This window comes from Corvus kubaryi, unplaced genomic scaffold (assembly GCF_017639235.1).
Source record: "Corvus kubaryi isolate FWS band 111438036 unplaced genomic scaffold, C.kubaryi_AGA036_p1.0 37394, whole genome shotgun sequence".
Taxonomy (NCBI): Eukaryota; Metazoa; Chordata; class Aves; order Passeriformes; family Corvidae; genus Corvus; species Corvus kubaryi.
The window spans coordinates 9459398-9484246 of NW_024581133.1; the positions used below are offsets into that span (position 1 = coordinate 9459398).

Sequence of the window (24849 nt, forward strand, 5' to 3'; positions counted from 1 at the left end):
CTGCTTTCTTTCCCACAGGCTGCAGGACAACTCCTTGGTTCTCAACAGCCACAGAGGAATAAATCTGGAGCACAGCCTGCTGCCAGGACTACGTAGCGTGTTGTAGGGGCAAGACTATCATTTTATAGTGCACATGCATCTTGTATCCTCCCTAGTGGGATGCTGATCCATAACAGAGTCTTCTAAAATCTCACACAACAAAAAGAATCCAGACTAGTTTCCCACGGACGCTCTCCATGAAAGAATTTCTTAGAAGAGATAACTCAGCCAGGAAATGGGAACTAGGGGGCCAAATTCCTTCATCCAAGTCCATCTCCCTTTGGTAAAGGATTTAAAAAATTGTCCCTATATGACTAATCACAGCTATGCTTCCCTAGTTTCTAGGAAAGCAACAGTTTCTGGAGATGAAGGGTAAAGCCATTGAGGAAACCAAGCTTTATTTGCTTTTTATTAATTAGAGAATTTTCTGCTAGATCGAATTACTAATAACACTTTGGTTATTAAAATTTATGAAACCTAGATTTACTTTTCAGCCTCTGTATCATCTTCTGATCCTTAATACTTTTCAGCAAGCTCAAGAAATGAAAACAAACTCAGCTGTTTCATGTTTGTTCACAATTGACTTTTACCAGCGCTGAGTTAGGGTCGTTACATACTTGTGATTGAGTGATGGCAGAGCACACACTTCTGAGACAAGACAGAATGTTCACCCTCACCTTCAGGTTACAACGCAAAATGAGTGTCCCAAACCTGCCAGGAGAGCCAGAGAAGGTTCTGCTGCTTCCACAGCTCCCTCTGATCGTTGTCTGCAGGGATAGCTGTGAATTTGATTCACTTGCTTTATGCATCCAGTTGTATTTCTTGTTTGAAGTGAATGCACATGCCCTAGGGCAAGGAACATAAGATTTTTGGGTTTTTATGGTTAGTTGAAAGTCTTCCCGTATATGTTAGGTTCAACTGTACTTGATTTAGTTAAAGTAGTGCTGGGTAGCAACTCTTATTCTGGACTAGGAGTGATTTGGGTCAATTTGCTTTAAATCCATCCCTAGCTGACTTCCACTGACCTGAGCTAACACCTGATTTATGCTCTCAGTTATCCCATTTAACCAAGAGCTCGGGGATGCTGTTGGTGTCAGCACCGTAAGGAGTCACTGCATATCAGTGGTGGCCCGGGAAGGGCAGCATTCCTGTCCTTAGCCTGCAGCAAACGTGAGCCTCGATGTGTCAGCGTGACCTCAGGCCAAGAAAAAGAGAAGTCTAAACGGGTTTCTTCCATCGCCGATCGCCATGGGCTAAGAGCAAACACACACGGTCAATTAGCGAGGTTCAGCTGATGCGCGGTGAGTTGTCAGGCACGTCAGGACCTGAATGAGATCACTCATTCATGGATTCAGCCCCTGAAAGTATCCTTTTAAACTGCTGTTATATAAACAAGTGTAACTATGGCTGTGGACAAGCGGACAAATTAGTGCGGGGATAAGGAGTCTTTATGTGTCAGCTGTTCCCATATGCATACCTGCCTGAAACGCCGGGTGATCTGAGGTAGCCTCATCCTCTTTACCCAAGGGGAAGATATAGCTAAGGCATGGCAAATTCAGAGCCTGGCTTCCTCGCCAGTGATGGGTTTAACCTAGTTTAGAACAGTTCAGCTTGGCTAAACTGTAGTAAAACAGATTTAAGCCGCTTCTATGCCAGTTAAACTGTACCTATTGTGCTCAAATGGTGCAGCTGTGCAGGTCAGATCTTTGAATCAATTAAGAGACTTACCATTGACTTTCTAGAGCAGTGTTTTATGGAGAAGTTTGAAGGCCTTTCATTTTAGAATCTAAAGATGGACCTGCATCTTAAGAAACAAACAAACCACAAGACAACAAAGAGAAACCCCACAATCCCAAAGTTTCATCTTTCCTCCCAAATAACACTATTTTTCTTACTCTGCCCTGTGGGAGAGGGTCATGCTTTCTACGAAGAAATTTGCTTCGTTCCAGCAAGGAACGCAACAGGATTTGCAAAATTGAAATTAAAGTTTCCAAAGCTGCAAACACAGGATGTGCTTGGACCCTTTGAAACTGTGACTGAGACCAATGAAACGCAGGATCAAACACCAGAACTTTGGGCACTTTTCCTTTTAACTCAAAAACTTGAACTCAATCTCAGTTCATCTTTACTTTCATATAATGAAAGGGGAGACATTTGATTAGGTTATATGAGATCATGTGGATGGATTCAACACATGGCTGCAGGACCAGGCACTATTATCTTGGACACATTTTGAACACTGCTTCTCACTCTGCTATCAGCCACCGCCACCTCTGCAGTAATGTGACAGCAAGAGAAAAAGGATGGGAAGGCGATAAAGTTTGCCCACGCAAGGAGAAAAGAACTTTATGTCCAAAGCCAGCTGGCTTGGCTTGAGAATGAAATGGCATTTTAGTGAGAGGTGACCTGTTTACATGAGCTTTGTCTCAGAACACTTGTCCTCGGTGCCACAATGGGGTCTGAGATGCAGTTTATCATCGAGTACCCACAGAAAACAGGTGAGCTGTCTCTGTGCCAGTTTGTCTTCTAAACTGTTTGACAGATAAGAAACCATCCTCAGAGATTGCAACAAATGTGCTGCCGCATTTCATGGTAAGAACCGAGCATATTTTTAGTAAAGGGTTGAGAAAGTATGCAATAATCCTAAATCACAGCCAAGAAAACCACAAACCCCGTAACAAATGCCTGTTCGGATTCAGAACTCGGAAATGCACACCAGTTGATCCACGTTAACGCTCCAGGGAAATTTTTGAGCTTGTTTTCCAAACTCCAGCAGAGGATCCATGGCTTTTTTGCCTTTACCTGGAAGGGCCAGGGGGAGCAGGGAAGCTGCTGGGTGCTCTTTATCTTGTGGAACACGGACCAACCATCCTACATGTGCCCCCAAATAAATCAATGGGATATGCACCAAGGACATATTTGTACTGAGGAGTCTGTTCACCATTACAAAAACCCAAAATTCACCTTGTAAACTGCCCAAGTTTAAGAATTAAACTTTATTCCATAAGTTAACTCCTTTAAAAGTTTCTTTGTTGTGCCTTGTACACGCTAACAGATCCTGCAGAACCACTGTAGGCTCTGGATATGAAGGCTACCAGATCAGGGTAAAAATGGTGCCTTTTTGTATTGCAGTTTGGTCAGTGAGTTGACAGTGAAGCAGACAAAATGCAGGAAAAATAACACTTAAACTTGCATTTTAAGAGCAGCTTTAGCTGATTGCAGAGGGAGCTGAGGGTGCTCTGCACAAGTCAGGCGCAACTTATCTGGCTTTCAAGAGTTCCACAAGTCTTTTGTCACTTGAAGAGGCCCCATCAACTTCAAATCTGCTTTAAAAAAGTAGTTCAAAAACGTTTCAGGTATTATGGTCTCCTATATCTATTTCTGTCCCTTTTGTTTCCTAACAGCATGAGATACTGACCACACATACTGCTCTCCAATATAGAAATTAAACGTATAGAAAAAAGGAGCCATTTTCTCTTTAATCTCTTGGAAATTTTTCCAGACTAAAGCATAGGTCTTAAGTTGATAATATCCCTTTAAGAATTTATTTGCCAGGTAATGTTAGAAGAAAAAAGACTTTAAGGTCAGTCTGAACCTTAAAAAGACCCCCTTTAAAATAAATTCCAAATCTATATTGGAGATAATGGCAAGCAGTATTTGAACAGCTCTCCAAATTATAAAAGATATTCTACACCTTAAAAATGCAAATAGCTTTAAAGTCCTTTTAAGTGATTTCCAGCTCCTTGGAAAAAGGTCAAGATTTATCCTAAGAAATATTTTGTTGCATAAAAATAATACAAATAGTTTAGTGTTGCAATATGTAAGAGTCATAATATGTATAAAGCTACAAAATTATTAACAGATGAGGGCCTGTAAGTTTTGAATAATGCAGTAAATATGATTATTTTTGAGGGGTGAAATAACACAATGCTGTCAAAAGAGAAAATTACATTTTAATAATGAAAATATTGAACATAACTATTTTTCTTTAGATCTGCTAAGCAATCTGTGTGTTCCCTATGAGATGTCAAACTATAGAGTGCATATGAACACTTTGCTCCCTCTATAAATATACATGTGCACGACACATTGCTAACAGCAGCAACCGAGTGCTGGGGAAATACAGCAACAATGAAGTTCCTAAGAGAGGCTTATTTTTTCAAGTTATTAAAAGAAGGTGGCAAGCGTTCATGAGGATATGAAAATTTAAAGCCGTCTGCAGGAAACTCTGAAAACCTCTGGTTAAGGCTGCTGCCAAAAAATCTCAGCTATGTTATGTCAGAATGTTTAATTGCAAGCTGCAACTTTAATGAATGGAAAGATATGGCAAAAGCAGGAAGTTTCTGAAGCAACATGGAGCGACCATGAAAATAAAACACCAAAGGTTGTAATCTTGAATGCTGTTGGAAGCAGGAATTTCCATCCACACTCTGCCTCTTTTCGCCGCTGTGCAGGGTTTGCCAGCTGAGGGGAGAGGTAAAATGCTCTGGATATCATCTCCTGCGCTCAAGGCAGCACTTGTTACGTCGATGTGAACAAGTCAACTTCTTTGCATTTGTCATTATGGGTGTTTACAGAAGTGCATCTTAGGAATGAGGGGAGGAAAGGCAAATGCCAGAGTGCATTAAATAACATATTTTCTTTACTTTCCAAGAAGCTTGCTCGCAGCATGATGTTGCTATTTATATCAGATCTCCTAAACCCAGCTGTTGGTTCATGTTAACACGCAGAATGGTGAGAAAATCCCGGCAGAAGAGCGTGAATCCCAGAGAGACTTGTGGGGACCTATAAAATATCACAAGTTTTGCTGAGGTACGGGCTGGGCGTAGCCTCAGTGAGGCAATACCAGCATTTTCCCTGTTGATCCTCCAGTATTAGAACACCAAGAGCAAAGCAAAACAAAAGGTTCCAAGTGCTGCAGCAGAAAACTTCAGGGAACTGAGCTTGCACCCCTGGCTGGAAGAGTTTGAAGGAGAACTTTTACCTGTAACTCAAAACTAGCATATATACTGTACACCCCCATAACAGCATTCTTATACAAGCTGTGTCTGATCTAATCTTATGTACCTTGGCCACAAGTTTTGGAAAAACAAATATTCCCAGGGCAATCAGATTACTGAATATACCATATAATGATGTGGAAATACTAGTGGTTTACAGAAGGCAGTTTATGGAATGGATTGAGTGAATTTAATTCACGCATTGTCAGGCAACTTGGACTTCAGTAAAATAAGGAAATCTTGTTTTTATCTGTGTGCAGTGGAACACCAGAGCCAAAGAGTGTAACAGCAGCACTCCTGAGCACAGACAGGGAGCCCAGGGAGTTTGTTCCCAGCCAGCTCCCTGAGAGGACAGGCAGTGTCTGTGCTGAGGTGACCACGGGGTTAACAGGGTTACCCAAAGCGTTAATGGCCAGGAACCATTATCTGCTCCTCTCTGATTTCCTGCTCCCTAGGTGGGAGTCCCCCCTGCCCCTACCCTTTGTTTCTAATGTGAGTTCCCATCCTGAAATGCTGTGAGTACAATTCGGTTTTGTTGCAATCAGTAGTCTTTTACAAAATCTTAATTCACAGAGTATTTCCCCCATTGTAAGTGGAACAATGTTAAGAATTAATCTGGCCTGCAATTTGTAGGAACCTTGTTCTGTAAACCTTGTTCTTAGACGCCCCCCTCCCCCTTCCCTTTGAAGGGTAACTTAATTGTTTGGCAAACATGCAAAAGCTACATAATATCCCCTACTCTTCTTAGCTATGATTTTAAAAGTCCTGCATTTTGGTTTTATACAACATTCACCTCTAGAAGCATGAGGCTCAGATTCTCTTCTCCAGGACACGAGATGAAAAACTGATTTCTGGAATATCAGGAGCATTTGAAAAGAGGAAAAGCCATGGTACATCTCTGGAGTGGTTTGTAAGAAGGTCCTAAAATGTAAGTTGAAAGTTAGTAGAGATATGATTTTGGTGGTAGTGCCTCCAAAATACCTTGAATGGGTGGGTGGAAATGCACTGGAATAGAGATGCAAGGGAAAGCTTTATTGCCATAACAACTGCTAGATGATGACTCTATTCAACTCTGAGGCTATTTAGTATCTTTTTTCACTGGTACACTGGTATATTTTTTCCATATCTTTCTTTATATTTGCTATTGCTCTGAGTTTATTTTTCTTTGGATATCATGGAAATTGCAGTGCCTGCTATTTGGCCAAGGGAAGAGATTTCAGGGGGCTCTTTTTAGTCTCTGGGTTGTACGTAAGATGGGCAGAAATGCATTCAGTGGTTGTTTCCTTTTCTCTCAGGAGTGATCCTGGCAGATGCTTGTGGTAATTTTTCCCTTGTCATATTGACACTCCAGTATGATGTTCTCTGGGGCTTTGTTATCTTGCTGCATCTTAGAAAGACTGCAATTTTTTCTCTGCAGATTTTTCTCTATCACCTACAGCTTTGCACCCTTTGTATTATCCAGGTGAATTTAGCCTTTGCAGTTGTCCTGGAAATTAAACCAAATGCAGAACCATCAGGTCAGGTAGTGATTTCAGTGATTTTGATGCACCAAGTCTTCTGTGACTTTATTTGTGTTAGCCTGAGGGGTGATATTTTTCACTCATGCCATTGTGACACATGAGAACATCTGTGACCTCTCCACCACCCAGCCTTGTTCCCCACCACTCCCATGAGGGGCCTGCAGGAGCAGATGTGGCAGCACATTGTCACACGTGGAAAACAACATCTGGAATTTCAACTGGAACCTGAATTTTGCACTTCCTTTTCTCGATTGTTGCACAGGGCGGTGTTTCCATCAGGGGAGGAATGCATTTCAGTGGGAAGGAGGCTGCTCTGTACCCCTGAAGTATTGTTTGCAAGGCTCACAGAGAAATCCCTTGAGCAACACATGCTCTGCTTATTCTTGTAGTGCCACTGAAAAGGACAGATAAGAACCAATTATTTATCTCTTTGGCTTCCTGCTCTATTTTTTGCCAGCTTGGAATAATATGTACTGAAAATAATTAATGAGTATATCAAGAAGTCCTTGCTCAGGCCTTGCTTCAGTGTCTTACTCAGATTCCCACAGACTTTTATAACTTAAATATTCAGTATTTTATCTTAACATCTTCTCAGCATATTGCTGTCATGAGAGGATTTCATGGTATTAATCATTAGACTCTAGTAATAGATCTTACAGATATTATGGATGATAGGTACAGTGAGGACAAAGAGAATAAATCATATTCATATAAAAATCAATGACATTTGGACTGTTCATGTTGAGACTTGTAAGAAAACTGTATGTATTTAAATATCTTCCTGATTATTATAGATCAGCAACAATCAGTTTGGAAATATGATTGTAGATGGCAAATATTTATATTTTGTTGTCTTTCTCACTTACAAGCTTTTTCGTAGATCCACAAGAAGTGTCTACTCTTGCACTTGTTCTGATCAAAATGTGGATGTTTCAGAAACTTCTTTACTGGCTGCACTTTTTAATCTAAACTAATCTGTACATTATAAACCCTGAACTTTAGCACTTCTGAGAGCTGTGAATTACTGCTTCCATTTGAGCTAAACTTCTGGAAACAGACAACAGAAATTTACATTAACATTTTGGGAATGATCATGGAGCATCTACCTTTTTTCATCCCATGGCATGGTCATCACACTGTCAGATGGGAGTTTCTGTCATCATTTCTTGCATCCTATTTCCTAATCTTTTGTGGAGCTACTTCTTTTGTGCTCAGTTAATCATACCATTTTCAAATACAAAGAACACCCTCTGATCTCTGTTTTTCGGAGACAGCACCCTTGGTTCTGGTGTCCTGATTAGAGATGTGCCCTTTCAGTGATGTAGTGCTGTGAAACGGCTCCTGTCACTCCGCTCTGAGGCTGCGGGTATCTCACAGGATAAATCTGGAAGAGCTGTAGAGCGCAGATGATTTTTGGCAAGTATCATTTTATCATCAAAATTTTATTTTTGGGTCGCTCTTCAGCTGCCGCCTTCTGTGAAGGAGAAAGACGCCCATTTTATGTCTTTTATTATGTATTCCCGAGTAGTCTTTTCTACTTAGAGCAAAATTAATGGGAGCTCTGGCAGAGATAATGTTGAGGTGGGCATGGATGGATGGATGGATGGATGGATGGATGGAGGTGGAACTGAGGTGGACTGTCACCTTTGTCTGAACGTGGAGACAGAGCTCATGTCCTCAGAGCTGGAGAGAAAGCCAATCAGAAAAATAGTCATTTTATATATCTATATAGTATATACATATTCCCTATACATACGATTAAATATATATACTATATATATATATATATATATGTCTGTATCTATAATTTCAATAATATAATTGATATAGCGTACTATATACATGTATTTATAATGTTTATACTATATAGCATATAGTATATAGTATATATACTATGGAAAACATTATATATTTTGTACATATATTTAATAGTGTAACTGGTTTATATTAATAAATAGTTTTGCTTCGATGACTTTGTCCTCATTCAATTTTATCATTGCCTATATCTCACAATTATACAATATAGTGTATATATACATAGTACATTTTATATAGTATATATATTGTATATACTAGACATACACTGTGTTTGTATATACACTATATATAAAAAGGTATCTACATAGTATAGCGTGTATATTTATATATTTACACATACTACACATATATATGTGTGTGTGTGTGTGTTGGGGAGGCGGTGGTGGTTTCTGAGGGTGACACACACGGGCAGCTGAGCTGTTTGTGGGGGTAACTGCTGTAGTCCCCTGCTGCACGCTCAGGATGGGGGGTTTACAAGCGGACGCGGGACCACTTACCGGGAGTTGTTTTAATCAACCCAAAGCCCTGCTTTGGCCCCAAAGGCCCCGCGTTGGCGCAGGCGCCGCTCGGGGCGGGCCATGCCCGCTGCGTCACCGCCGGCGCACCCGGCTCAGCGCTCTGCGCGTGCGCGCCCGCCGTGCTCGGGGCGGCGGGGCGTTCCCTTCGCAACGACCCCGCCCTCTCTCGGTTCTGATTGGCTGTCGCTTCCATTCCCTGCTTTCTGATTGAGTGCTCCGCTGTCACTCAAGGCCTCCACGTTTCTCTACGCCCCGCCCACCAACTGCGCCCTGATTGGCGAGCTGTCCGTGCGGGAGCTGCAATTGGCTGTGCATGCCGTCACTCTGGAGCGGGTCGGCGGGCAGGAATGTAGGCCCAGCCGCTCCCCGGCCCAACAAAGTAATCCGGCGATGCCTCGAGTGCGGAGCGCAGCCGTGCCCGCCCCACCGCCCGCCGCGGGAGCACCGCGCCCCTCCCCGCCATCCCCACCCCGTTCCGCCCCTGCCCGGCCCCGCTGAGCGCCTTCGGCCCCGCCGGAGCTGCGCGGAGAAAACTGCGGAAGGATACCGAGGGGAGAGTGTGACACGACTGTAGTTCCGGCCGCGGTCGGGCCTTGTTTCCCAAAAATAGCGCGGCGCGGTATCCGTGCGCCGGTGTCAGTGTCTCCTGAGGAGCCGCGGCGGGAGCGGAGCGAGCGGGGGAGCGGCGGTGAGCGAGGGGTCCTGGCTCTGCGCGGCCGTGAGGGGGTTGTTCCCTCAGCCCGAGGGTCGGGGGCAGCGGCCGAAGGAGTGGCGGGAGGAGGAAGGGGGGAAGGAAGGAGGGTCCCCCCCCGCCGGCCCCATCCCGCTCTGAGAGAGCGGAGCGGGGGGAGCCGGTGGGGTCCCGGGCTGGGCGAGTTCCCGGGGCCTCCCCAGAACTTCCTGCGGGAGGGGATGGACATTTATGGGCCAGGCCGGCAGATCTGCCCCGGGGACCGGGCGGGAGGGGGCGAAGGAGGGTGGGGTACGCGGCCCTGGAGCGCCCGGGGTGCGGGGAAAGGACCCTTTGTGCTGGGTGTCGTTGGGGAAGGCGACATCGCAGCGAACAACGAACCAACAGGAAAAGCCTCCCCAGGAGCCTGTCCGTGGAATGCGCCGGCGGGAGCGGCCGGGGGTCGGGCAGGGGGAGGTGGGAATGGCTCAAGGAGTTGTGCGCCGCAGGAAGGTGTGCTGGGAATGGCAGGGGAGAACTGCTCCTGATGGGTGAACTGGAGGGTGTTTTGTCCAGAGGGAGAAGGCTGAAGGTACAGCGGGGTTGTGCTGCCAGCAGGATTTTGTGTTAAGCGGCAGAAGTCATGAGGAAAAAAGACTGCTTCGTTTGTGGCTGGAAAGACTTAATTTTTTTAAGTTTATGGAGCTGTATTTTGCAATAAATCTTTTACCTGCTTTTGAGATGCTAAGCGGCAAGGAGAGTGGAATTGTTCAGAAAAACTGACCATAGTGCCTTGTTTGACAGGTGATTAATTTCAGAGTTGAGAAACTGGAGTTTCGTGGAGGAAAAAAAGGATAATTTAGGAAGAGGGGTTTTTTTATTGTTTAGTGTAAAAACATTGTGTCCCATACACATACATACATACAACGACTAAATTTATTATGAGCAGTGGGGGAAAGGGGTTCTGGGAAGTACAAAGGAGGAAAGAAAAGGAATAATTTGTAAACAGTAGTAAGGAAAAAAAGTGGTTTGGTATGGAATTGGTAATGTAGATGTATTTATTTTAAACCTTTTTCACAGTCTGGGAAATTTTTATATAGCGTGAGGAAGGCTATGAGCTTTCAAGCTTAATTATGTGAACTGTCTATACACAATTGTTCCTTATGCAAGTTTGTTTTTTTTCTTTTTTTTCTTTTAGGAACTAGCCAGCTATATTTTGTTAGATAATTCTGGTGTCTTCTTATTGCTATCTAGTATTTAAATAACCCGTGCAAAAGATGTCAGGGCAACATTCCTGTCGTCTATTCTGTCCATATTTAAAATAATTTAAAATGCCTTTTGCATGTAAGACTGTAATATTTAGGGTTTTTTCCTCCTATCTCACAAGTGATTTGCATTTGGGGGAGAAGTGTGAAGTTCCTCATTTAAACTATTTTTTTTTTTCATTGAGGTGCTAGAATATGTGCAAAATGACATATTATTCAATTACATAATTTAGAAGGATTATAATAAATTCCAGTAAAGAATATAATGTCGGTGCTTTTGTTCACTAAAGGGTATCATTATTAAATGATATTTTAAAATTCTATACTTGTTAAGCCAGCAGATCAAAAATAAGAGAATGGAACAAACTGTCATAATATTAAGGGATTATAATGGTGCTGGGCAGCTGCAGATGAGCCTTTTTTGACTGAGGGCATTCAGTTTGGAATTTCATAAAGAAAATAACCCAGTGCCCTGGTCAGTTATTTTTCTCCTTCATAATTCTTTCCTACATCTGTAGTTGACGTGGTCCACCAGTAGTAGCAGAGGAGGATCTTCGGTAAGTGGGAAGAATCCCTCAATGTCAGGGACAGGCTCTACCTCGGGACAGCTTTAGTGTACATGAAACTCTTTCTCTCTGCCCCTGGAGTTCATCTAAATCAGTTTTAACATTGCAGCATTTCTGATTTATTTGTGAGCAGACATTTACAGATGATGGTGGAAATGGTGGAAATACATCAGCTTTAGCTTGCTGTTTGCTTGTCTGGCTCCATTTTTTCAGTGTGTGTTTAAAATGATGTGGTCACTGCTCCCCTCTGAGTGAGTGGGCCCATGGAATGCTTTGCATATGTGCAGACCCCTGGATTTAGATCCCTATAATACAACATGAGTTTCTTTCTCTGTGAAACCACAGACGGAGAAGAAAGTGAACATTGAATTTTATGAAGTTAGAGAAGTTGAGTCATGTTGGACTAGCACGATGAGGAGGACATGGCTGAATTCAAACTGGAAATAATTCTGGAGAGTAAAATGGCTTATTATGGTAGAAGACTCATCTTATTTAGAAACCTTTGAGCTGAAGTGTGTGTGGTTCACCTTAAACTGGTTAATGTGGGCAGCAGAGATTTTATGGGTTTATTTTAGAATGTTGGCCAAGTTTCTCAGATAACTTGTTGATGTCATTCTGTGTATTCTGGGCCCAAGTGCTGCTTCAGAGGGCCTGGAGGCACCACTCTGCTTTGTGAACAATGCCGTGCTACCTTGCCTGCCTCAGCCATGCCCTCCTAACAAAACACAGCTGATGAATTCTCCAACAGTACTGAAAGTAGTGTAGTCTAATGCTGTGTAATGAGCAAACCTGTATTAGTTTGGCAGCTTTTTTTCCTAAATAAAGAATATCTTGAATTAGTAATAACTGTGGTTTGTTGTGCCTTGCTTGATAGAGGTCTGTGGGGTTTAGTTGAATTTTTAAAAGTATATGTTTTCTAAAAGTTACCATTAGCACATTTTACTTGCCTCACCGAACTCTTAATTTTTTATTTTTAAAGGATTGAATATTCTGTGTAAAACTTGTGCTTTGGACCTCCTCAGTCCTGACAGCAGCCTGGTAATGTGTGCAAAGCACTGGGATCTGCTTTTCCTTCTCATTGCAACAAATCTTCCTTTGAATTAATTGGAACATCATGTGGCAACATATGTGCTTCTTAATGCACAAATCACTTTAAGGTTTCACATTTATTATATTGGAAAGACATTATTTCACATGTGTAATAATGTGTTCTTCAATGGATCAAATGGAACAAAAGTCAAAATCTCTGTCTGTGATAATATGGGTGAATTTGGTGCTTTGTGTTCAGATTTGATTCCTTCAGTTCTGGTGAAGTAACCAGGGAAAATAAATACAGCCCTCCCTTTTTTCTTGTGTGCCTTCCTGTGCCCTGAAAGGCCCATGCAGGGATTACCTGAATGGACTTGTCACTGTTACTGAGGTGGTGCCAACGTGCAGTTAGTTTAACTCTTGCTCCTGTCAGTGAAATAAATAAAGACTTTGAAGGTGTGTAATGCTTTGTAGTTTTAATTTAGGTGTCTGAAATGTACACTTAGAATCAATCCCCTTGGTTTAAGGTGCTGTCAGGTCTGAAATAAGTAAAGGTAGCTGGTTTTTCCCCTGGATGTTTGCAAGGTGATTTGGGTGTCTTAGGAAGTTTGTGAGATGACACAAGACATTCTTTCACTTCCCCCCTCCCCCAAATTAGCTTTGTTGACCTTCCAGTAAAAAAATTAGAGGAATTTTTTTGAACAGCTGATCAAAATACATTTTAGGTCATTGATGCAATATCCAGTGTAACAGAACAAAATAGTATTACTGAGAGTTCAAACCACCCTTCAGCTGTGTAGTATGACAGCTACCCTCCCCCCCAGCATGTGTTCTGTGGTAGAGCACCAGCTAATAAATAATGAGCTTGTAGTCTGCAGTAATATCTGTTGCCTTATTTATTTGAAAGTCAGCATCTGATCTAGATTGCTACCTCTGACCACTCCCCTCATATGGTGCATTCTTACCTTAACATTTGATCTTTCAAGTTACTGCTTAGGGAGTAGAAAAGAAGACATTTTTCCTCCATATTAAGGGACTAATTTTTTTTTTTTTAATCAACTGTATTGGTTTGGTTTCTGTTTAATGGTTCTGCAAGAGTTTTTCTAGATTTCTTTATATTTAATGTATAACTTTCTTTAGGAACATAAACTCCTGTGCTGTATACTCTCATTTCCATTTGACACCAAAGAGGAACTAGTATCTTGCAAGACCACTCTGTTCCTGATTTCACCCCTGTGTCTCCACGACAGTCACCTAGTTGGTATATTTTAAATTATGTGTGTGATATATATATATATCTTTCTCATTCTCTTTTATTCTTAATCCAAGTCTACAGTGAAGAATTAGGAAGTAATTTTATTAGAATAAGGCAGGCTAAATTTTGTGACCAGTCTTTTTCAAAATTTCAGTGCAGGGGAATACAGAACCTTTTCTATGGAGAGCACTCTGCTTTTTGTTCCCTGTGTGTTGTAGCAGTACAAGTGTGCCTCTATGATCAGAAGAAAATACATTGCTCTTAATAAGAGTGTGATTAATTGAATTATTTTTCAGGGAATTAACTACTTTATATTCAAAATGTTAGTGATGCTTAATTAGCTAGGTCTTCCAGTTATATTTGTCTCTGTCCCTGGAGAGCTTTTGAATTCTGGCAAAGTGCTTATGGGCCAACCTGGAAACTTGAAAACAGATTTTGTATTGCTTTGTGATTTCACTAGGAGTTGCTGAGAATTGTTGCATGCCTATTTTAAGTATAGTAAGATAAAAAGTAGGTGCTAGGAATTACCAGCCAAGCAGAGTTGTGGAAAGGTGCTTGCTCTAAGTGTCTGTGTACCAGGCACTGATGACAAAGCATCTTTTGCTTTTTTTCTAATCAAGAGCTAATTGACTCGGAGAAAAATGTGTCATGGTCAGAGATCACCTAAGAGTGGGAGTGTAGAATGGATAGGCTTGTGTTCCTGATGCTTTTATGATGGTAGCAGAGGAGAAGAAGGATTTCTTTGGCATTTATTTCAAATCCCTTTGAGTGTTTGTGTAACTCAGTTTCATTTAAAAACCAGATTGCTTCTGACCCTGTAATTTAGGATTTCATGGACTGGACTGGTGTTATTTTTATTGTTTGAAAGCTGACCATAGACCTGTGAGAATATAAGGCAGATGTGTCATCTGTTACCTGTAGTAACACTTTCAGGCTGTGGTCAGGATCAGTGTTAAGTTTTGTAGCAATATACACAAACCTGATCTTTTCATTGTCTGTGATCACTTAGTGTTTGGAAGGTCAAGGAGGTTAAATTATTAAACTTTCAGCTATATAGTTGTGTAAGCATGTCTGTAAATGAGCTGTGCTGTGGCTGTGCTGTTACACGTTTGTTTCTTGAAGATTGTGGCATACAGGGTTGAGAAATTGAATTCAGAGGAGATTATTTTACTGTCCCTTATGATATGGAAGAATTACAAATCATTGTAAGAGAAGAGAGTAAGAAAGAGGTTGAACCTTCAGAGCCTCAGATATACACGTCCTAAAGATGAGGGGTCATAAAGGGCACAACAGACTTGCCTTGGCAGTGTTCATTAAAGAAACTTTGAAAGGTGTCAGGATAATGTGACTTTACCCCCTGTATTACACAAAATCTGCAATAATTGAATCCAAGAGCTGAGAAAAAAGTTGAAATGGTTTTTTTCCCCTCAGATACCAAAAAAAGCGACAGTGTTTTTAAGCGGGCATCTTTCTCCAGATGTTTTGATTTGTATTTAATTGACCATCATGTGGAAAACTTGTATGGTATAGCTCAGAAGCATGGTGTGACATTATCAGCATCGGGGACATCTTGGTTTTGGTATCATTCTTTCACAGCAACTGTCTCTTCCTGATATGACTGCATGCATCCTGTTTTAAAAGCTGTAAGCTGACAAGAATGACTGCTAATAATTCGGTGTATAGAGCAATTAATAACTGTTGCTTCTTCAGTGTGAGCTTTCAAAGCAATGAGTCTTCTGAGAGTGTTTGAGAAAAGGGGGTGTTCCATCATCATTGTTCTTTTACTATCTTGTCAGGCACTGAGGGTAATAAACTGAATTTTTCAGAATTTTTATTTTTCCTTGAAGCTGTTAAAATTGTTGTGTAATAGTATGAGGTTTTAATTAAGTCAGGTGTTTTAAATTTATATTCAGAATTCCCTTGGTTTCAGGATAAAAGAGGGGAAAGTCAAAGGTACAGCACAAGATAATTTGTTTCACTTGATGCCTACAAAAAGGAAAAGTACTTTCTGTTAAGATTTCTGAGCCTATAGGCTGTCAAATGATGTTTGTTAGTTTAATAATACACATATTTACTTGTATAGTTGGCTTCAGGGATTTGAAGCTTTTGAGTGCAGAAGAAGGATTTCCTCCGAGAGACTTCCTTAATATCCTCCTGTGTTTCTTTTGAGTGTTGGGGTTTTTTATGTTTTGTCTTCTTGTTGTTCTTATCTTTGGTCATAACATTCCAAATGGTGGTGTCTTAACTTTTTGTCACTGAAACGCATGTGAAGATCTTTGCTTTGAGAGATGTTGGGCTATGAAAAAAGTGCCAACAGTAAAAGTACTAATGGTTTCCATTAGGAAGCACTAAATTAGAACTCTTCCTTCAGGGGAAGGAGACAAAATAGTGGACGGCTGAAGAGAGATTTGGTCAGCAGATGGAAGCAAGAATTTACTGATTATTTTAGATACATAATATGGGTGTATTTGCAGAAGTTGTAATTATTAACACAAATGCCCTGAAAATTCCTGAGGAGTATGTAGGGATTTGGATGTCATAGAACAATACTGAGTTTTAACTAGGTGCTTGTTGTTTTCTTTGTCACAGTTATGAAAACTGCTAACCTGAATAGCTGTCAAAAAAGTAATGGGAAACGATCAATCAAATCAACTGAAATTTAACAAGTATTTTATTTTAGCAAACCTGTATTACAGAATCGTGCAGAAAGCACTTGTTCTCAGCGAAGGACAGGGAAATTTAGGAAGACCCCCCCAGGCTTTGTCAGGGTTTAATATGAGATGAAATTCGAGAGAAGGGCAGAAACAGCAAGAGTTATCACAAGATAATGGTTAAATTATTTTTTCCGTAAAAAAAGGAAAAAAGCTAATGGTCAGTGTTTCTATTTATTACTGCTAATTCCGTATATAAAAGAAACTAGTAAAATGTGGTGTTCAAATGATTGGAAGTTCTGGATTTGAAAACGTAATTTTCGTGAATATTGGAGTCATTTAGGTGCCATATGCAAAATAGGAGGAAAGGACGTTAAAAGTCTAATGGTTTGTTCAGGAGGTGAAACAGGGTTATGGGAGAGTTGAAAATTTCAGCTGCTGTTACTGTCATGGCATTTTGATGCTCCTAGTGACTCCTGGTTCAATTTTTTCCTAGGCTTATCTACAGAGGAGACTTGGATTCCCAGTGGGATGAAATGTATGTAACCTGATATCCCACAGTTACCAAGCTGCTTTGCAGTAAATCTTCCTGCAGATACCCTCAGCCTGCCCTCGCTGGGAGGCGGCTCTTGTTCCCTGGGTTGCAGTCTCTTGTGCCTCTATTTGTAGAGTCCCCTTGTGTTTTTGCTGAGGAGTTGGACTCCTGTCCTGTCAAGTTAAGCCTAGTGGTGACATCCTTGTTTTTATAGCTCTCTCCTGACGGTGCCCTGGAATTAGTCCGTGCACCCTGTTGTTGTACACACCTATTTACAACTAGTGTGCTAGCAGAAGGTGCTTATATAAAACTTGCACCAGACTCTACCAGGAAGTGACAGAGTCATTCCCTTGAGAGGCTGCGATGGGAGAGGGGATCGAAAGGTTCCGACTACGAAGAGACTCAAGTGAAAACTGCTTTTTTTTTAAAAGCTGAGGAAGGGACTTGCCCCGAGCGAGGAGGTTGTGATCCGAGCCCAGATCCCCCGTGCAGCCCCGTTCGGAGCCCCCGCAGCTCCCTCTGGTGATCCCGGCGTGCCCGTGCAGCACTGGGGGCTTGGCTGAGCCTCGAATGAGCGAAACCATTTCCAGGTCTGGCCGCAGGACTGAAGAAACACTGCAGAACAAGCCGAGGCTGCAGCCAGCCTGGTGTTACTCTTGGGTGCTACTGGGGTTTGCTGCCTTTTTCTTTTATTCTTTTCACCATCTAATTTTTGTCTTGGAGGAGATGGGAGTCATTAAAGGATCTGTAGACTGTCCTGTTAACACTGGCTCTAGGCAAGCATAACCAGTGTGATTGCATGAGATAAAAGGATTCCAGTTCAATGCCTGGGTTGCTGAGGAGCAAGTGAAACATGGTATGGGCAAGAGGGAAGAACAAAGACAGTGTGTATGTGAAAATTTTTATTCTGTAGCCCATTTTATTTATGATATTAAAGTATGGGTTGGAGAAATGGTGGAAGTAAATTTAAAAATAGTCTGAACAGTAATAGTAAAGAAGTGGTTTTGCAAGTAATAAAACCTGGAGAATTTCCATTTCCCTTATTTTTTGACTCTTCTGTTATTCCCTGATCTTTTAGAGTATCTCCTCTTTACAGTGTATTTCTCTTCAGTTCTCCAAGTATCTTAAACGCTCTTCCAGCTATGGCCAGGCTGAGCACAGGTGCCTGCTGACTGTCTGAGCATCCCACAGGACCTGCTGCTTCTGGTCACTGCAGGGCACTGCTCTGCCCAGGGGTTCTCTGCAACTGCCAGGTCAAAATTTCTGCAGCACGTCTAGAAAATATCAAAAAAAATTGATATATTTGCTATGGCACGTGGTTGAAACTGGCCAATATAATCAGAAGGTGTTAATGAAGGAGAATAGACTGTGGTCAAGTAAACCTCATTTTATTAAAAAAGTAAGTTTAGAAACCTGTGGGAATAGACAGTTCTGTCTTCAGGATTTTAATGCCATCATTGATAATGCTCTAATCTAATAGCAGCAAATTCTTATTTTCTTAAGTGTTTTTATTTAATTTTATTAAAATAAAACTTAAAGTTAGGGTGATTTAAAACTCTGCATTGTTTCCTAATTTGCTTTGCTTTTAATGTATTTGATTTGATCTAAATGTCATGTTAGGCTGGAATTCATTCATTCACCAAAATAAATATATCTTCATTTTGATGAGGCCTGTTTGTAAGTGTATGGGAAGATAGTTGGAATTTCTTCCTTGTGTTGTTTTTAAGATATATTAATAAATTTATTTAAGGCCCCCTCCTCACCTCCTCCCCCATGTGACGCTCATATTGGTGCGTTATGCAGTATATTCTGGATCCAGTGTTTTTAATCATGTTTTTTTAAGGGCTGAATTGTTCTGTAATAAAACCTACGACAATAATGCTGGGCACTGGCTGAGTAGTTCTCAGAAGTTTTTACCTGTTTTTCAATCATTCAGTGCTTTAATGAAATGTTAATGAGAAGACAATCTGGTAAACTTCTTGAAAACTTTCTGTGCAACAAACTCATAGTTGAGGATTTTCCTTCAGATCCCTTTTTTTTAAGGCACCTAAGTTGGTTTCTGTAGCTGTCTTGCATGCATGTAGATAATGCCTGCAAGCAAGCCACAAAGATTTTGGTGTGTTGTTTTTCTAAGGCTTGAATGACTAATTTTCTGAAGGTTTAAGAGACAACAGCCTTTCATGTGAAGTTCCTTTTGTGCTTGTTACAATTGTTAGAAGCAGGAGAACGTAAGCACAGACTAAAATTCAGAGTTGCTATCTGACAAGGAATCCTCCAGGCTTCTTATCTGGAAGAGTTGAGATCATAATTCTTGCTTCTGTCTTACCTATGCTTCTCTGCTTTTAATTCTTCATGGTCTCTTCTGCTTAGTCTTAGTGGCTTATAAGATTTTTCAGTGGCATAATTAGCTTATCTTAAAATAGTCTGATCTGGTGGTAGTATTGGGACAGTCATGGGACAGCCAGCCCAGTCCCTGGGTTTCATGCAGTGAACCACAGAGATGTGTCAGTGTTTGGGCCACTGAGCAGGAAGGGAGGAGTACATGAAAATATTTTGAAGATATGAGCGGACCTTGAACATGAATGATTCAGCTCACCTGTACTAGGATTTACAGATGTTTTCCTTCAGGAATTTGACAACAGCCAGATAAAGTAACTAGAAAGCAGCTTCTCCTTGGTTTCAACCAAGATAGAAGTGGAATGGACACAAAAAATTCAGTTCCAAGGGTGTTCCTTTCCTTGGGTTGTTTTTTATATTTGTAGCTTTAGTGTGTCTGGCTCTGTTAATCAACCCTTATGCTTCAGAGAGAGAGTCAGCCTCATCTTACCTCAAACACCTTGTTTCAAACTTACCAGTGTTTCAGGTCTGAGACCTTTAAACCTTGAAGTGTCTGACCATTATTGTTTATACTTCCTTGAAACTATATATCTGGATTTCATAATTTCTATAATTGTCTTGTCTTCTTTGTCCATTTCCATCTCTTTACACAAATACAAATTTGGACAGGGGCACAGTTGCATGTATTAATGAAGGTTGTTGTAGGTACACCAGTTCTGAGAGGTAAACTGCATTTAAAATGCCTTTCTTGGAAAAGCTGCTGCTGCAGTTGCTATTGTAGTTCCTACAATCTTGAACAAAGGATTAGAATACTTTTTGTTTCTTGTTACTATGCAGGGAAAGGAGCTTCATATACATTACATTTGGGATGTTGCTTGTGATGTGATTTATTCTGTATTTTCTGAAAGATGTCCTGTTGTTTGGATTTTTGTAGAAGAGTACTTTTTCTGAAATTCATAAACCCTAAAGTTACATGCTGTTACCATGCTTTTTTTGTTGATTAAAAATGGATTTCAGCATTTAGTTTACAACTCACTGCTGAAATAGTGGCTCATGCTGGGGCACTCCAATACTGGCTGCTCTTGACTTTGAGGAGAAAATGTAGTTCTGTTATTTCAGTGTGTAAAATGCTTTTTAGGGAAAGTTTGTTCTCTTTTTGAATTGATAACTTTTCATTCTGGAGTCCAGTGAAACTTCTACATTTATTCCTTTAGGTTCTGTATTTTCATCTCTCAAACCCTGCAAAAAAATCTTAGATGCTTTTGTTTCAGAGCATTTGGGTGTGCAGACCTTCATTGCAAAACTAATTTGTACTCTGCAAGATGTAGTTAAAACTAAATTCTCCTGGTAATGTTTGAGCTCTGCTTCCAGGTGGATTTTATGTCCTACCTCCATGCAGAAAGCGAGAAAAGGAATTTTAACTATACATTAATGTCTTGCATATGCTGCAAGATTCCTTGAGCTTTTCTGGGAAATGGCTGTGGCCAGGCAAGTCCTATGTGTAGTTTAATGTTTAACTTTGGTTTTATTCTGCTGGTATTGTTGGTGCTGTTACATGGTGCATGCAGATAGAGTTGCACTGTAACTGAGGCTCGGAGGGGGAACTTGCCTGTCTTCCTTCTAAAGCTGTAGATCCCAAAAGCTTGATCAAGGCTTGATTTTAGTATGGTGCAGTTTGTTACTAAAAATTTATTCTGGTGAAACTTCCTAGGCTACTTTATCTAAAGTCAGCTTTCAGTGGGATTTAGGACATTCCTTGTAATGCTTGGTTCTTTGTGTTGTGTGTGTGGAGTTGTGGGGTTTTTTTCTTTTCTTTTTTTCCTGGTTTCTCCCACATTCATTAACTATGCTTACAATGAGTTTTCAGTGAATTAGTGTCAATGTTCCAGTGAAATCCTTGGCTGTACTGATGATGTAAGTGGTGGAGATCTTATTCGGGAATTCTTTCTACTGTCTCCTTGTGTCTGTGTTAGACCTATTTAGATGAAAATGCTGTAGGCGAAAGGCAATGCCTGTGTGCTTGTTCCCTGCTCTATTAATGTTTATGTCTTTGAGGTATTAGTAGAGAGATTATTAGGAGGGGAAGTCTAGCACAGAAAAGCTTCCTGTGGATGACTTGCAGTAGTGGTGAATTCTGACAGGGTTCCCATGGTAGTGAATGTGTTTTCTTTAGTACACATTACTCAGATCTTGCTATTGTCTTCTTTATAATACAGCGTGATGGCTGTATTATTGTCAATACACAAGTTGCCTTAGCAAAACCTTTTGAAGCACTGTAAAAAAATACGTGAAACCATGTTTGGCAAAAAATGCTGAAGGGTTTAATGGTTCCTGAGTGTGTAGGGAACAGTCTTTTTCCCCTTTTGGCAATCACATGAACTTTTGAATCCAAGTCTTTGTCTCCTTCTCCTCTGCTGTATTCCCATACAAAATTAAATTATTTAACTTTTATTTTAGCAATAGGAGACAATTTGAGCATAATTAAAGCAATGTAGCTGTCTAAATGAGTGATACCTAATTGGATTTTCATTGTTTAGATAACATATCTGCAGTCATTCTTTGAGAATCTGTACATTTCTCTTTTAGAGCTACAATAAATATTGAAGTCTCACTGTTCAATCTAATGAACATAGCTTTAGATCTGTGCTTTGATTGCCACTCTCAACTTCCAGAGTGCTCCAGTGGGTTGAGATGCTGTTCTGCAATTCCTGGTTTCAGCCTTCCTGCTGCCGGGAGTTCATACTCTGCCTGTGGGGAGATGCACTGGATCTGGAGATGCTCAGAGTCATTTGGATAATGAAGAATGATAATATCCGTATTGTTTTAATCATTTTTTTAAAAAGGTATTTCTGAGTTCTAGTGCTCTTTTGCTAGTCTCAAGCAATTTATGTGTGAAATCTCCTAAACCAGAAGATCTTTCACCCAGATCTTAGGTCTGTGTATCCCATAGGTAGGCCTTGCCTATTTTTCCTGTACGGTACCTTCCTAGGCTTATCTTAATAGCACTGTCATTTGAAAGATTTGTTAGGGCACTATACTGAAGAGCAATACAATAGGAAAAATATTGTTCATTAGATCTGTTTTCTGGATTAATGCAAATTTGGGAAAATAGTCTGTTTGTCTGTTTAACTAGAATTCCTCAGATCCCCTCTTAGATTGACAGTAAAACTCTGTTTTGATAAATGTATGTAGGTAGATGTATACAGGCACCTTTAAACTCATTTAATGTAGCTGTGCCAGTCAGTGGCATGTTAGGATAGCACACAGAAAGCATTTAGTTTATTATCCCTACTGCCTGAAAATCCATCATTTCACAAAATGCTCTTTAGTTGTAGCACCTAAATGGGGCAAACCTGTTTCTTAATGAAGAACATGTTTTCAGTGTCGTATTTGTCATCATTAAGGCTTTGGGAAATTGGGTTAATATGTTCAGTTGTGATTATGCACTAGCAAGATGTGCACCTGCATTTTGAGGTGGATACGTCTTCTCACATGGTCTCGTGTGGTTTGTAGCTGTGAATTCCTGTCTCAGCTCCTCTTTGCGTCTTTAGCGGAACAGTGCTGAAATTATTTGATGTGTTCCAGTAAAGCAAATGACAGCCCCCACCAACTTTTATTCTTTTTCCATTTGTCTCTTTATTAGATGTGTTTTGGTCATTTTTTCTGTGTTGTGAGAACATACTAATGTTTTTTGATTTAGCAAGTGTTGCTGCATGAAATGCCTTCAAAAGTAGACTAATGTGGCAAATTTAAATCAGTCATCCTTTAAAAAATCGAAATCTTGTTTATGTATTTAATTTAGGTGATTAAACTACAATGAAGTTTGTGGCTTTCAGTAAAACTTGCAATTCCAAAACTTGTCTGTGGTCTAGATTGATGTCTCTGTTCTAAGAAAGACTTGGCTCCAATGGCTTTTAACAAATTGGGAAAACTAGGGGAGGTAATAATTTTACTTAATTTTGGTCTGTGTGTGTGTGACAGATGCTTCTGAAGTGCCCAGCATATGGGTATTGGGGTGTGATAAAGGTTGGATGATGATGGTGGTAATTTCTACCTGTTGTAATTTGACCTGACCAAATGGATGCCTGACTCTGAGAAACCTCAGCTTTAACTGAGTGTATTCTGCCAAGTATTATTTCCATCAGCTCTTGTTATTTATAAATATGGAAGATAAAAAATTAGGAATAATTTTCTAGTGCAGATGCTGTGTTTTTGCATTTGTTTTCAGTTCTCTAGTTGATACCTGTAGGTTAAATTAGAAGTGCAAATTGTGCCTCAAACTTGGCTGCTTATCTGTTAGATTAGCAGCACATTATTTTATTGGTAGACCTTGCCTCATTTTGAGTATTTTTGCTGTTGGAAATTCAAGATTGGAGCTTTGCCTTTGAAATAGTCGATTCCTTGCTGACCCTGTGCAAATGCCTTAATCTTAATCTCCCTGCCTGGTGCAGTTTAACAATCTCGTGTGCTGTCCTCTGTCAGTGTGACAGGGCAGCACAGTGTTGTGTAGAGGAGGTGTGGTGTGATGTGTGACTTGCCTAAAAGCAAGTGCTGTAAGCAGCTGAAGTTGTGTTGCCTGTGATTTTTGGTGTGATGATGTGGATGAGTGAATATATCAGATTTCAGCTGTCTGAAAAAACTATTTTTTTAGATAGTTGCAAGTAAACAAGAAGTATTTCCACCAACCCCCTTCTGTCTTTCTCTGCTTTTTTTTTGAGCTTTCTTTCATTTCACTTCCTGGTAGGTAGATGGTGAGTTTTTGGTCAGATTTATCAATTAAAGTGCTCGTGCATTTTCTCCTGAGGAAGCAAGTATTGTGGATTCTACTCTTGGCAAGTATATCTTCTTTTACTTACCTTAATATCTTCCCTTCCATCTTTGGTTTGTCTTCTAGTGTTTTCATGAATACAGTTCCTGTCAGCTGGGTATGTTGCATTAACAGATTTTTGTTTCTTCTTTTCACCTGGGGTCTTGAAAAGCAGATGCTCCAAAGCTGACTGATTAGGTACCAGCACTTTTGGAGAAACAGAACAATTATTATCTGATCTAAAAGTCAGAGCATTTGCATAGTTTTACATTATGCAAGCTCTACTTTAATTGATAATTATGTTGGGTAGGTTTTGATTTCTGCCTGTTGTTGATGGTTTTTGTTTGCATCTGAAGTAAGAGTAACCTGTAGCACATCACAGCTGCAGATAATTTTATTCCAAGTCCTTCAAGGTCAGTGGGATTTTTTTGTGCTTTGTATAATATTGAGCATTTGTTAGTCAAAACTTGTTTCATGTGATACATAAGACTGTAACTCTTCTCTGTGGCACCTTAATATGGTTTGCTTACAGAAGAAGCACTGTTTATTTAGTTTTTACTGTATTGATAAAACTTGGAAGCTGCTTTTTAATTGTGAAGTCAGAAACATGTTCTTTAAAAAGATGAAAAACATGTTTTCTATAGACAAGTTGCATTTGTAGATTCCACTTCCTAGTTTTGTCTTCATATGGAAGTTTACTGGTTCAGTTATTTAATGACTTTTCTGTGGGATTTTTTTATCAGTGCAGCTCTTGGTTGTAGCTCTGTGTGAGTTCTTTTTGCAAAAGGAATCCGATGTATGTGTGAGTTATTGAATAATCCTGATATGCTGGGACTTTG

The 24849-nt window shown here is 40.4% G+C and overlaps 1 protein-coding gene and 1 long non-coding RNA gene across 11 annotated transcripts in view; one reads left to right on the forward strand and one right to left on the reverse strand.

Annotated features, from left to right (window-relative positions):
- Nucleotides 1-3012: 3012 nt before the first annotated feature.
- On the reverse strand, nt 3013-8985 carry LOC121669849. Of its 3 annotated transcripts, XR_006017912.1 has the most exons (3): nt 8875-8985; nt 8204-8242; nt 3013-8033 (listed from the first exon to the last, which is right to left on the reverse strand). It is a non-coding gene; the product is annotated as an uncharacterized LOC121669849 (long non-coding RNA). The 3 variants fall into 3 exon arrangements; XR_006017911.1 differs by lacking the exon at nt 8204-8242; XR_006017910.1 differs by having other exon boundaries at nt 3013-8242.
- Nucleotides 8986-9278: 293 nt separating this feature from the next.
- The window catches only part of MEF2A (myocyte enhancer factor 2A), an 82672-nt gene continuing 67101 nt past the window's right edge, over nt 9279-24849 (forward strand). The window contains exons 1-2 of one of the 8 annotated variants that reach the window (XM_042039420.1): nt 9283-9583; nt 16828-16869. The gene's annotated coding sequence lies outside the window, so the exon portion shown is untranslated. Of the gene's footprint in view, nt 9584-16827; nt 16870-24849 lie in introns of all 8 variants that reach the window. The other 7 variants (XM_042039427.1, XM_042039419.1, XM_042039424.1 and 4 more) reach the window with 7 other exon arrangements.